This window comes from Odocoileus virginianus, chromosome 2 (genome assembly GCF_023699985.2).
Source record: "Odocoileus virginianus isolate 20LAN1187 ecotype Illinois chromosome 2, Ovbor_1.2, whole genome shotgun sequence".
NCBI classification, from domain to species: Eukaryota; Metazoa; Chordata; class Mammalia; order Artiodactyla; family Cervidae; genus Odocoileus; species Odocoileus virginianus.
The window spans coordinates 77,180,209-77,195,205 of NC_069675.1; the positions used below are offsets into that span (position 1 = coordinate 77,180,209).

General features: G+C 42.8%; 1 protein-coding gene across 1 annotated transcript in view; it reads right to left on the minus strand.

The window, feature by feature from the left end:
* Positions 1–14,997, minus strand: part of VSNL1 (visinin like 1) — a 114,294-nt gene that overhangs the window by 72,342 nt on the left and 26,955 nt on the right. The gene's annotated exons all lie outside the window — the stretch shown is intronic.

Here is a 14,997-nt window from a genome sequence, read left to right on the forward strand (position 1 = left end):
CTTTAGGGGCTCAGGTGGGAGGCCTAAGGAACATACAACAGTGCCTAGTATGGAAGGAATCTTGAATGGAGTTAAGGTGGTTCTAGTGCCAGGTTACTTGGGCCAGATCTGAATGAGTGAAAAGTGAGTGAGTTGCACAAGATAATCTTTAAGGTCCTTCCGACCCCACTGATCACTGATTTGCAATCTAAGTTTGGTAAGTACGAAAATACAAGTTAAAGACTTCCAATTGGCTTGCCTCCAAAGGCTACATCCAGTTTTCTTTCCGGGCCGTGGGATCCTTACCTGAACATGGAAATAATTGGAGGAGCCTGGCTTTGCTCACGCTTAACCTTCTACCTGGATTCCCCTTTCTTGTTCTTATAGCCTGCCCAAATCTTACTCCTTCCACAAGGCTCAGTTTCCAAGCTGTCTTCTCTGTGGCATGTCTCTACAAATTCTCCTCTCCTTGTTCCTAAAGGCATGGATTTGTACCAATAATGACTGATGGTCTGGTTAACTGAGGCAGATAGAAACTCTCTGGGCAACTCAGTTCAGTGGACATTATAGGCATCGTATGTGAAGAAGGCCCTGTGCTGGGCACAGTGGAATGTAAAAAAGAAGACATGCTTCCAGCCTTGAGGGGCTCAGAACTGGATGAAATAGACACCTCTTGGAATGTGGGGCTTGCTGAGATGAATGGTCACAGCTGAAAGCCAGGGAGCACAAGGGACAGAGAGATAAATTCCCATCAGGCAATTTTACCTATGACTGGTCTCCAGGTGAAAATTCTTAAGCAATGTGTCCCTAAGTTGCCTGCGTACAAGAATCATCTTTGATTATTTTGTTACAAATACAGCTTCAAGAGACCCTCACTTAGAAGGAAGCTTGTACTTTGAACAAGCAACTCAGGTAAATATGATTCTCAGTCAATTTGGGAATCACTGATGAAAAACATGAACGAAAATCAAGGTAGAAAATGCCCACGGAAGCACAGACTGTCTCTAATCCCTCATGCCTTCCATCTGGCATCCTTGATGTGGTTTCAAGATCCAGGGACTAGCATTAAGATTTTAAAAATCACACAACCAGGGAAGATCAAAGCTTGTAAAGACTTGCCTCTGGGTTGTTCTGTTTTAAGCTCCCTGGTTGTAGGTTGGTTCATTTAAAGTTCCTCCAGGATCACAAGGACAACTGATGGCACAGCCAGGATGAGAACCCCGATTCTCCCAACCTAACTGGACTCCCCCACCCTCCCAGCCCCGCAGCACGCTGTCCTCATGCCAAACACGCACAGTCCGTCAGCCAGGAGACATGTTTTTCTCCGTGCCAGGATGTTGAAACAATCCCCATCACCACCCGTCTTGGATCCCATAAACAAATGACATTAGGTTGCTAGTTTCCAGAGACTGTTAAAACAACCCTGAAGACTAGGCCTCAAAGTTTCCCAGTTCACTGTGTGGGGTTTTCTTTTCTAACAAAGGCAAACATGTGTCCTTCTGGCTTTTTCTGTTCTTCTCATCTTCACCTCCTGAAAGCCACATACTTACAAGTCCCCAGCAGCATTTCCCGGGAGTAAGGAGAGTGCTGATCATAGGCTGGCATTTCACGCCACCTCTGGGGACCAGAGCAGCTTCAGAAAGGGAGAGACAGGCTTTCTCGGGGCATTCTCTGCTGACCAGACCTCTAACTGGGAACCTCCTGCGATGACAGTGGAAGTCCTAGCCCACAAGCATGAAACAGGCAGGGGGCAGAGATTACATCCTTGAGGACTCAAGATAAGGCAAGAGTACTTATTTGATTTGTCATAAATGAGGAAAAACATTTTGATGGCAGTGGCACTGGCACTGTTAGGGCAAGTGACAAGAGTTCTATTCCAGAAAGAATAATAAATGCGCACATGAAGGTGAAAGCACAAGAGGGCCCCAGGGATCTACCGTCTGATTCCGGGGAGATCTACCGTCTGATTCCGGGGACTACAACAAGTTAGTAACAGGCTCTAGCAGCACCCTGGCTACCGAGCTCGGCAATAAGATTTGAGGCTGCTGCAATATCCAGGCCTGCGATCCTCGGGTGCTGAGATGGGCCAAGGGTTCTAGGCCCTGAAGGATTGGGAAGAGCCGTCCCATGACCAAGGTGTGGAGAGTGGCCTCCTCCCCAGGCCCGTGTCTGCTGCCCCCAGTCAAGGTACCACCTGAGTTGTCCTTGTAGAACTTAGGGTCTGAGAGCCGCAGGGGCCCTGGAGAACCAGCTGGATGGGACAGCCCGCCCTGACCCCAGGACAGGAGCTGCCAATGGACATTAGCCCTTGGATCTGATTGGTGGTTCCACACTGAACCCATCTGGTAACTAGGTGGCCAGGCGCTCAGGGACTCTGATCCGCGAGGAATCAAGTGGCCTTACAAGCCCTTAAGGGTTAGATTCAACTGCCATCTTCCCCCTCGTGTCTCCACACAGAGGACACTTCCTGAACACCTGGAAATGCCACGCAGACAGAAGCCACACTCCGTGACCAGGTGCTGGGCTACGACCTTGGGAAAATTTCTACTCAGACCCAGTTTCCCTTCAACCTCATTTTGTGGGTTCCCTACTCTTTCCATGATGCCACATGCCTCTTTCATTTTGCACTTGGACTAAGTTTAGTGGTGGGGAGCGGGAACATGTGCTGGAATCAGAAGTGGGAACAAATGAAGCTCCTGCTGCACACAAGGTGTGTGACTTTTGACAAGTTACTTGCCCACTGGAGCCTCGGTTTCCTCATTTGTCAAATGGAAATGATGACATTGGTTCACTGAGCTGTTATGAGAATTAATGAGCTAACACACTGAATTCCTTCCAACAGTGCCTTCCACATACCAGGTGTTCAACAAACAGTAGCTATTATTACCCTCAGCATAGGACCCAGAAAACTGGGCTATTCCAGAAGAGGCAGAGGCCAACATTTCAGGTTTCAGGTCTAGACACCAAGGTGTCATTCTAACCTTGACACCTACACCAGGCCTGATGTGTGTAAACAGAAGTACTTGCATGCATGCATGCATGCATGTGTGCTAAGTTTCTTCAGTCATGTCTGACTCTTTGCGACCCTATGGACTGTAGCCCACAAGGCTCCCCTGTCCATGGGATTTCCCAGGTAAGTATACTGGAGTGAGTTGCCACCTCCTTCTCTAGAGGGTCTTCCCGACCCAGGGATTAAACCCACATCTTTTTAAGTCTCTTAAATTGGCAGGTGGGTTCTTGACCATAAGTGCCACCAAAGAGAAGTACTCACATAGTCACACACAGAGAATTTTACTGTGGTCCTATTTTCTCTGCTTCTTTCCTGTTAGTAAAAGTGCTTCATACCCAACCTGACAGAGGAAAGTCATCTGAGGATTCCACAGTCCTGACGAAGCCTCAACTGTTGAGTGAAGCTTCCATCCAATTCCTTGCTCACCCAGTGAACAGAATGTGAGCTGATTAATATATGGTAACCTTTCATCTGGGAGTCATTCAAGCCACCACCCACTTTTCTGAGTCTTATTTTTCACTTCCCCCTGGGTCTTGCCTCTGACCATGCTATGTGTTTCTGAGCAGCGATTTCTGTGAAAGGAAATGGGCTGCCTCTGGCAGTGTCAGAGCCCCGCTTAGTCCTGTGAGGTCACAGAGGAAATGCTTTCATTAATAATCACCCCCTTCTGTCCAACAGATTGTGTTCCAGGTTGTGCTGCCAAGTCCCAGTGGGGAAGAACCATGGCCCTTATCTCCGAGTGGCAGGGAGCTGTGAGAGAGAAGTACAGATCAGGGGCACTGATGTCACCTGCACATCCTTAGGCACAGGGCTAGGAGCTGACTGGAGCATCAGTGGTTCGAGCCCCTCCTTGCCTGAAGAGTAAGGAGATACCCCAAGGGGCGAGGGATACATCCAACTGTCTACCACTCGTGGCAGAGATGTGCAAGTTTTCTGACTCTTCAGCTGGTGGCCTATCCCCTCTGAGAAGCATTTGCTCTTACCATGTTCCTGAACTGTTATCTCTACAATATTTTGAAAATTACTTTAACTCATGTTGGTGGGCCTTAAGTACAGAGAACTTGGAAATTCTCAAATAAACGTGACTTGATAGAAGTAAAATGCTCTATTTGAAGAATGCATGCATGGGTGCTAGCTCATGTTTTGGTCATGATTTGGTCATGTCCAACTCTTTGTGACCCCATGGACTATAGCCCACCAGGCTCCTCTGTCTATGGGATCCTGCAGGCAAGAATACTGAAATGGGTTGCCATGCCCTTCTCTAGGGGATCTTTCTGACCCAAGGATCAAATCCACATCTCTTATTTTTCCTACATTGGCAGGTGGGCTCTTTGTCACTAGTGCCACCTGGAAGTCCATTTGAAGGATGTGCTCAGTCATGGTTGACTATTTGCGACCCCATAGACTGTAGCCCTCCAGGCTCCTCTGTCCATGGAATTTTCCAGGCAAGAATACTGGCTGCCATTTCCTATTTCACATTTGAAGGATATATGATACTAAAATTTAATTTGTTCATTTATTTAACAAAGCTTTATTCAATATTAGCATATATTAGAAAGGTAAACATGTTCAAGCTGGTTTTAGAAAAGGCAGAGGAACCAGAGATCAAATTGCCAACGTCCACTGGATCAACGAAAAAGCAAGAGAGTTTCAGAAAAACATCTATTTCTGTTTTATTGACTATGCCAAAGCCTTTGACTGTGTGGATCACAATAAACTGTGGAAAATTCTGAAGGAGATGGGAATACCAGACCACCTGACCTGCCTCTTGAGAAACCTGTATGCAGGTCAGGAAGCAACAGTTAGAACTGGACATGGAACAACAGACTGGTTCCAAACAGGAAAAGGAGTATGTCAAGGCTGTATATTGTCACCCTGCTTATTTAACTTATATGCAGAGTACATCATGAGAAACATTGGGCTGGAGGAAGCACAAGCTAGAAGATTGCTGGGAGAAATATTAATAACCTCAGATATGCAGATGACACCACCCTTATGGCAGAAAGTGAAGAACTAAAGAGCCTCTTGATGAAAGTGAAAGAGGAGAGTGAAAAAGTTGGCTTAAAGCTTATCATTCAGAAAACAAAGATCATGGCATGCAGTCCCATCACTTCATGGCAAATAGATGGGGAAACAGTGGAAACAGTGGCTGACTTTATTTTTTGGGGCTCTAAAATCACTGCATATGGTGACTGTAGCCATGAAATTAAAAGACGCTTACTCCTTGGAAGGGAAGTTATGACCAACCTAGACAGGATATTAAAAAGCAGAGACATTACTTTGTCCACAAAGGTCCATCTAGTCAAGGCTATGGTTTTTCCAGTAGTCATGTATGGATGTGAGAGTTGGACTAAAAAGAAAGCTGAGCGCTAAAGAATTGATGCTTTTGAACTGTGGTGTTGGAGAAGACTCTTGAGAGTCCCTTGGACTGCAAGGAGATCCAACCAGTCCATCCTAAAGGAGATCAGTCCTGGATGTTCACTGGAAGGACTGATGTTGAAGCTGAAACTCCAATCCTTTGGCCAGCTGATGCAAAGAGCTGACTCATTTGAAAAGACCCTGATGCTGGGAAAGATTGAGGGCAGGAGGAGAAGGGGATGACAGAGGATGAGATGGTTGGATGGCATCACTGACTCAATGGACATGGGTTTGAGTAGACTCCAGCAGCTGGTGATGGACAGGGAGGCCTGGCTTTCTGTGGTTCATGGTGTCGCAAAGAGTTGGACATGACTGAGCGACTGAACCAGAACTGGAACTGATTCTCAAATCTTGTTCTATGGTGAACCTTTCCTGAACATTAGAGAACATACCCTCTACCTGCTGGACATTTCTACCTTTGTCCTACAACCACATCAAACTTAACATATCTTCCCGTGCTTCTCACTGGGTAAATGGCCTCACCACCTGCCCAGGGTCTCTTATGTAGCCTGAGAGTTACCCAGGACTCTGTCCTCTTCTTCGTAATCCTATATCTAGCCCATTATCTAGTTAAATAGTGGGTAGACGCTACTTCCTAACTGCCTCTTAAACTCCATCTGCTTCTCTCTGCTGTGTCTACTTTAGTTCAGGACAGGATCATTTCTCTCTTTGATTATTACAACAGCCTCTACTGAAATCCATCTGTGTTGCCCTCCTGAAACCCATCTTCCACACTACAGCCAGAATGACCTTTTCTCTAGAACATGAAATCCAATCACATCACTGCCCTGCCTCACCCCACAGTGGCCTCCCATTGGCCTTACTCTGAATCGATCCTCACCTGGACCTACTCTGGCCCCCACCCAGGAACCTTTCTGTCCACCCCTCCACCCTGTGCTCCAAGTTTCTTTCCCATCTTGAACGTCTCTGGTTGCTCACTAGCTGTTTCTTTTGCTTTAGGGCAGTCCCATCAGGTCCACTCTGGTCTGCCAGTAAATTCCAATGTTTACTCCAGACACAGATGGGGATCTTCGTCAGTGACTGTGTTGTCTGCTTTCCTCTTTCTCACCTTGACTCTCGTACACACTGCTGTTACCACACCACCTGCCATGACGTGGTCACCATAAGGCAGGTCTGCTGTCTCACCAGACCTGGGCTTCCTCAAGGGGAAAGTGGACTGTCTTGTTCCCCTTGGCATCCAGTTCAGAGCCTAGCTCTGAACAGGTGCCCAGGAAATGTTGTCGAATCAATTAACTATGATGTGATCTCTGTCGACAAAGAGCTAGAGCTTATCAGCTGAATGATAAGCAAGAAACAGATCAAAGATGACTGCTTAATGCCATTAGAGAGAGACCAGCAAAGTTTTGGGAGAAAGAGACAGAGAGAGAGAGAGAGGAAGAGGATGGGGGGTGGGGAACTTCTGGGAATCAGTAACAAAACTACCTTAGGAGATGAAATGAAAAAACTGAATGAAGGATTTTTCACAAAGTGGTCCCACAAAACTATTGCAAGGAAATAATCACAATTCTGCAGAGACATATACAAAAGAATGTTTACCCGGTCATTGTTTAAAACAACTTTAGAAAAACCTTTAAAAAAAATAACCCAACTATCCATCAAAAAAAAAAAAAAAAAAAACCCAACTGGTTAAATAGATTTTGGTAGAACTACACAATGAAAATGACAAAGCCATTACAAGTGGTAATGAAGATCTATGTTGATTGGGATGAATTAGTATTGGATCAACGTCATTTATTTAAATTATAACACAAAAATATACAAAACAACTGTATATATGCAAGGATAAAAACTCACTGAGAAATGTACTAAATAAAATAGAAAGGAAGAGGAGAACAGAAGTGACTGCAGAAGATAAAAATATGTAATAAAACACAAGAGGGATTTATAATATAGACAGTGATTGCATGCCATGAACAGAGGAATATGATTATGATAAGTGTGCTCTTGAGATCCTAAAAAAGAAAATAAAAGGAGAGAAGACATTGCAATAAACTGTTAAGTAGAAAAGACAAGTCATAAAAGAGTGTATGTAGTATTGTCTTGCTTTTACTCTGTATGTGTTCAAGCTCAAGTTATTGTGCACTGAAAGTTGGGGCAGTACATAATTTATGATGAAGTCTTAACAGTGGTTATTATTACTGCTGGCAGTATAATGGTAATATTTCACTCCTCAGAATCAATCTTGAATTTTTATAATGTGTACATATAACATTTATAATCAGAGAAAAAGAACATAAATAATTTCAACTAACAAATGAAATGTCTTTTGTTAACAAAACAATCCGTCTCAGGAACTGTGGAAAGAAAACTTTTATGGTGGTTTCAGTTAAAGCCACTTTTCTTTTTTTTCAAACAATTAATTCACAGCAATATTTCAGGGTTCAATCTGAACTGGATGTCAAGGAGAACATGATAATCACTTCCCCCTTGAGGAAGCCCAGGTGAGGTGAGACAACAGACCTTTCACTCTGAAGCCATGGTTAACTCTGGGTGAAGTTATGAACATGGAAGAGAAGCTCAGAAGAACCTCCTCACCCACATTCACCCTGGAGAGGCAGTGATGAGGAGACACGGTGTTGGGAGGGGAACCCTGTGTGTCAGAGTCTCTGAGGTGAAGGGGAATAGAATTTGTCACCTCACAACATGCCTCTCTGGCATAAGGATTATTTTAGGCTGATTACTTTTAATAAACACCAGCCATAGGAGAATCTCTGAAAACCGAGTAGAAGTTACCCTTCTGAAAGAGACATTTACATTTATGAGGGAAATCTCCATTTGTAAGGTGTCTCCCTCTCTAAGCAGAAGAGGACAATGACTAAATCTCCAGGAACTCTTATCAGTGGAGAAGGCAACTGACTTAAATCTGCATCACCATACCCTGTTTACTGAGATTTGCCCCCTACCATGGCGTCCCACATCTGGCTTTCCTTCCCACCAACATCTTTATCCTTAGCTGGAGATGGGGATGGTTTGGATCATTTCAGAGAGTTCCTCATTTTTTTGGACATTTTGCTTGTATAAGGAGTTATACATGTTATTAAACTTCTGTTTTTCTCCAGTTAATCCATCTTAACCAAGGACCCATAGGGCAGAAAGAGAATTATTTTTCCTCTCTTACAAAGGTTTTGGAAATAGTGGTATCTCTGGATGTATCTGGGATGAAGCTTCCCTGCCATCTTCCTAGGAAATAAGGAAATGATGATTTGCCTGAAGGTGAAGACCACCATGGGGCTTCCCTGGTGGCTCAGGGGTAAAGAACCCACCTGCAAATTCACGAGGCGTGGATTCGATCCCTGGGTCAGAAGCTCCCCTAGAGAAGGAAACAGCAACCCACTCTAGTATTCTTGTCTGGAAAATTCCATGGACAGGGGAGACAGCCTGGAGGGCTACAGTTTAAGGAGTCACAAAAGAGTCAGAAAGACTAAGCAACTAAACAACAACAATAAAAGACCACCATCTAGGGTTCTCAATCTGGAACTTTTGGCCATGAAACCCATTGACATCCTCAGGAAAAGTTTCCCAGGGCCTCCCCAAAGACCTGTATGGATTTTCTGTGCTTTGAGAGGTTAATGTGACCATGCCTTTTCTTAAAACACGAGAGCTGGGTTTTCAGTCCCAACTCTGCCTATGTTTTCCCATGTGATGTTGGCAAAAGTTGGCTTCCTCTTTGAACTTCTGTTTTCTCATCTCCAAAAGTTCTATGAAAGAATTCACCTAATTCACTGGGACAAACCACAGAGGCAGTTTGTGAAATGGGCACGTGTTTCTAGCTCTCAATGTAGGCACTTTCCAGGACACCTCAGGAGAGAAAATAAGACCCAGACATGCGGAAAGAAAGGAGTGGGCTTTATTAGGCAAGAATGAAGAGAGAGAGAGAGTGACTTGCAAGTCCCAGCGAGAAGGAGCAAAGACACCTGGGGATGAGCAGCCAGCAGAAGCTCCATAGACAGCTAGAGAAGAGGAGGCAACCACACGGCCCGCCACGGGGCTTTGGAAGGGGAATGGAAAAGCATATTAACCCAGAATTGCCAGCGGAGAGCTGATCCTCCCATTGAGGTTCCTATCTCTGATGTATTTCCAGCTCTGAATTATGCTCACCCCGTCCTTGCTGGGCCTTTGTGAAGCACCCGGCAAGGCTGGAACAAAGCACTTTTTTATGGTGCAGGAAAAATATCTTGGCTAAAAGGGACAATGCCAAGGCTGGGAGGGCTAAAATTAGACCTTCCGGTGCTGTTTGACTTGGCAGTTGCGTGCACAGGCTGCTAGCGTGGCCCCTTCTCCCCGCCTCCCTCCCGGCTCTGGGCCTTCTGAGAGTACAGGTAACATGTGCTGAAGGAGTGGAAATGCTGCTTTCCCTGGCACCCTGTGGGGATGACAAATGCTTCTGGACCTATGTCACTGCTGCTTGGAGCTGCAGGTGGAGTAATACTTAGTTGGAAAAGACTAGGTTTCCACATCAGCTAATTTGTAGATTAAGATCAAACTGTATCTCTGCTTCCTGTTAATCTAATGGCTTTTCATGTTGAAACCAAAAGGAAATCTCAAGATAATCATATATTTGAACCTTATATTTACCTAAGAATTTGCAGCTTCACTTATGTAACTGTCGCCGAACCCAAAGAACCAGTTCTTAGTATCTTACATCATGCCGTGCGGTAGTGTCATCTATGAGAAACAACCCAGACCTTGGAGTTAGACACATCAGGTGAGATCTCCACCTCCAGCACTTCTATTAGTTGGTGCCTTTAGGAAAGTTATTTAATCTTTCTTATCCCATTCATCCAACTTTAAATTAAATGTACCTTAATAATTATCTCAAAATGCTAAATGGCTCAGTGGTAAAGAATCTGCCTTGCTGATGCAGGAGACATGGGTTCGATCCCTGGGTCAAAGATCCTTTGGAGAAGGAAATGGTCACCCACTCCAGTATTCTTGCCTGGAAAATTCCATGGACAGAGGAGCCTGGTGGGCTACAGTCCATGGGGTCGCAAACACTCAGACATGACTTAGCAACTAAACAAAAACAGCAACAATGAAAACTAAATGAAATAATAAATCTATTTCACTGATATTTTAGCAGTAACAATCCGGGCTTATATTAGCAAGTACTTACCATGTGTTCATTCATGGACTAGGCACTTCATCTTACAATAATTTAAAGTAGATGCCATGTATATCTTCATTTTAGAGTCAAGGAAAATAAGGCTCAGAGAATTTAACAAACTTGTCCAAGGTCACACTACAAGAAAACAGTGGAATTTGAACCCTAGAAGGCTCTTACCCTCTGTTAGCTATTCTGCTTATTAAAGGAGATGAGAAAGAAGAGAGTGCTTGCCAGGGCAAAAACTGTTATTTTAATGTAAGTGTTCATTATTCTCCTTTCTTGCCTGGGTGCTGCCCTGACCTACGCACTTCTTTACCTAAATAAGTCAACTTAAAGGTACTGGTAGTCCTAGTCAGTTACCTGCCAGTTGCTGGGCTTTGGCCCTCATGGGGTTGGGGGAGGGGTTGGTTGCTAAATACAAGGGCAGCAATTGAAGGAACTGGGAATGTTTAGGCTGGAGAAGCAAAGGCTCTAGAGAGGAAATTTGAGCTCTCCTCATATAAGTGAAGGATTTACTGGTGCAAAAATAGACTTATAAATCAGCATAACAGAGCGGGGAGTCTAGAAATAGATCTGGCTATACATAATTACTTAATGTATGATCAAGGAAGCTTTTCAGAGCAAGGGGAAAAGAAAATATAATTTTGTAAGGGATGCTATCATCATCACTTGCTAGCCATTTGGTGCAAAAAGGAAATAAGAACCATATCACGTACATCTTTTAACACATCATTACCATTTAAAATAAACACTTTCATATAAAATTAAATGAAAGAAAACTATTAGAAACTGAAAATATGCCAGACAAAATGCTAATAGCTATTATATATGGCACTGGGCTTCCCTCACAGCTCAGTTGGTAAAGAATTCGCCTGCAACGCAGGAGACCCAGGTTCGATTCCTGGGTTGGGAAGATCCGCTGGAGAAGGGACAGGCTACCCACTCTTGTATTCTTGGGCTTCCCTCGTGGCTCAGCCAGTAAAGAATCCACCTGCAATGTGGGAGACCTGGGTTCGATCCCTGGGTTGGGAAGATCCCCTGGAGAAAGGGACAGCTTCCCACTCTCGTTTTCTGGCTTAGAGAATTTCATGGACTGTATAGTCCATGGGGTCTCAAAGAGTCTGTCACAACTGAGCTACTTTCACTTTCACTTTCATATGGCGCTAGTGGTAAAGAATCCATCTGTCAATGAAGGAGACATAAGAGACATGGGTTCAATCCCTGGGTCAGGAAGATACCCTGGAGGAGGGCATGGAAAGACACCCTAGAGGAGGACAGACACTCCAGTATCCTTGCCTGTAGAATCCTATGGACAGAGGAGATTTTGGGGCTACAGTCCAGGGGGTTGCAAAGAGTCAGACACAACTGAAGCAACTTATCATGCATGTACCAATTCCATTTGAAAATACAAACCTTAGAGAAACTCACACAAATACACAAGGGGACATGTGAAAAAGATGTACACTACAAATTTGTAATACCAAAGTAAAAAAAAAAAGTGACAATAACTTAAATGTTCATCAGATTTGTTGCTGTTTAGTTTCTAAGTCGTGTCTGATTCTTTGTGACCTCATGGACTGTAGCCCGCTAGGCTCCTCTGCCCATGGTGATTCTCCAGGCAAGAATACTGGAGAGGGTAACCATTTCCTTCTCCAGGGGATCTTCCTGACCCAGGGATTGAACACACATCTCCTGCATTGCCAGGAGATTCTTTACCACTGAGCTACCAGGGAAATAACAAATGAGTAATTAATTTGAAGTATAGTCACATGATGAAACACTACAGAGTAGTCAAGAAGAACAAAGATATTATATGAATAAAAATGGTGATCTAAAAATATTTTTTGAGAGGAGTTGGAGAATGACACATGCATTATGATGTCATCTACTTAAACATCAAAGAGCCAAACTGATACTATAGAGATATACATAATTGGTCCAAAGAATAAGGTATTCAAGAAGAAAATGCATAGCAAATAACAGAATGATTTTTCTGAGGAAGAATGGAGGTGAGTGGGATTGAGAAGGAAAACGATGATAATTTCAAAACGAGATGGCAAATAGCGTTTCTGAATTCTAGGTAGTAGGCCAATGGATATTTGTCATACTATTTGCTAAATTTTTCTGGATGTTTGAAATTTTTCACAACAAAAATGTAATTTATTTTCCTTTATTCTGTAATTCAGATTTCTGTCAAATCCCAACTGACTTTTTCCTAGGTACACTCCATTGCGGAAGATTAACTAATCAAATGGCTTGGGTGCCATTATGATTTTGAATGACGATGTTTTCTTTCAGCTCTTATACAGAGTAATCACGTTCATTTCAAAGAAAACATGTGGCAGAAAACTGAGGAGAAAATTGTGCCAGACTCTAAGAATTTTCCTGAATACTTTAAAGCATGTCCATTTTAAGTCTAGGGAAAAAAGACATTTCTCTTATTCTCCATTGGTAATTCTCAAGTGGTTTCATTTTTGTGGTATGCAAATTGGTAGCACAAAGCAAAATGGAAATCAAGTTAATTTCCAGTCTCATGACTGTTTTTTTGGTGCTACAATTGCATCTACAGTTAACACTTTCTAGGTAGTTTTTGTGCATTACAATTACTTGTTTCCTTGCCTGACTTGACTAGACTCTTGGAATGCTTTGAAGATGGAGACCCAATTTTGTTCATCAAATACCCTTATCACATGGGCATTCAGTGAGTGCTTTTAAAATGATTTTATAAAATTTCAATTCTCATCGGTGCATTTGTGCTAAGTTGTTTCAGCCGTGTCCGACTCTTTGCCTATGGACTGTAGCCCACAGATTCCTCTGTCCAGGGGGTTCTTCGGGCAAGAATACTGGAGTGGGTTACCATGCTGTCCTCCAGACGATCTTCCTGACTCAGGGACTGAACCCAGGTCTCTTATGCCTCCTTCATTGGCAGGAGGGTTCTTTACTACTAGCGCAACTTTCATCTGTGAATGGAGATATTAGATACAACAGTTTAATGAAACATTGGCAAGACATTCCGAGAGATTCTGACCTTTTGAGGTGCTGAATCAATAAAGTTGGAATGACAGCAACGCTTTGGGTCCATCTGGTTTCCTGCCATTGTACTAAACACATTAAATGAGAATGTAATTGCTTGTAGGTACTGTTGTTGTTTTTCCAGTACTGTAAGCATGAGTATTGGGATAATTTTGTAAAGGTCACTCTGAATAGTCTCATGGAATGGTATAATAAAGTCCACTTAATGATAAATATGTGTTTCATTGCCAAAATGGAACATAATCTTTGGCCAACTATCTAGGCACAGTTTCTTTCAGCTTATAGGCTCTAGAAGCATATTTTAGGTCAGAGGACTCAAGGAAGGTAGAGAGGAGCTTGCCAGGCCATACAGAAAAACTTCCTTGTTTTCCTTTTTTGAAACCTCTCTTTTCTAATTAATGTTTTTTTTACTGTTTTATTTCACTGTATTTGATACATTTCCTACACCTAACTGAAATCACTTCTGAAGTATGGAAGAAGATTAGATAAAAGAAAACAGAGAAGAGCATGACTCTAGAAAAATACGTGCTATCATTAGAAGAATTTGTTTTAAAAAGGAATACTTAGAAGAAGGTAAGTTTTATTTATATCACAACTATGTAAAAAAGTAAGCATATAGAAAAAAGATCAGAAAGAAAATGTCAAATAATCACAATAATTAACTTTGAATATTAAGATGATGATTTAAATTTCTTTCCATTTTATAATTTTTCAGATTCTTATCATTGTCAAATATTATCTTTATAATGAAACCGAACATTACTCTTAAAGGACTTACACATTTAGATAGCACACAGGCAATTCTCAAATGTCTAGCAATTATATATTTGCTTAATGTCTTTAGAGTTGTCTTGACTGACCTAAATTTAACCAAGTTGACTGATTAACAAGTGTCCTCCCCAAAATTAAACATATAATACTGACTAATGCCAGGGACAGCTAAACACTCCAGGTTAGAAAGGGTCTGCAAAAAGTTCAAGTTCTGGAGTAAAAAAGGCCTGGGTCTGCTGGATGACCAAGCATATTGTTCATTCCCTCAAAGCTCCACTGTCCTCTTCAGTTAAATACAGAACTTTTATAAACCCTCTGGTTTTGTTCTGAAGATAATGTGTTCTGTTACGGATGCATGGGAAGTGCCTGAATTATTTTTGTCATGAAATAGTTCCCATCCCTCTGCATCGTCCCCTTCCTGGTTATTCCTCACTAGATATACTGGATATGTTACTATTATGTCCCATCTCTTCTTTAGCTGAGATGGTCTTATCTGATTTCATATTCAGGGAAGTATTGTTAAGGTGTTTTTAGGCAGAGATGACCTAAAAATCTAATAAAGTTGGCACAGCACAGGTCAGTCAATGACGTTGGATGGTGGGAAGGGCTGTGCAAATAGAGATAAAAGTCATCAGACTTACACTTTCAGGGATTTGGAATG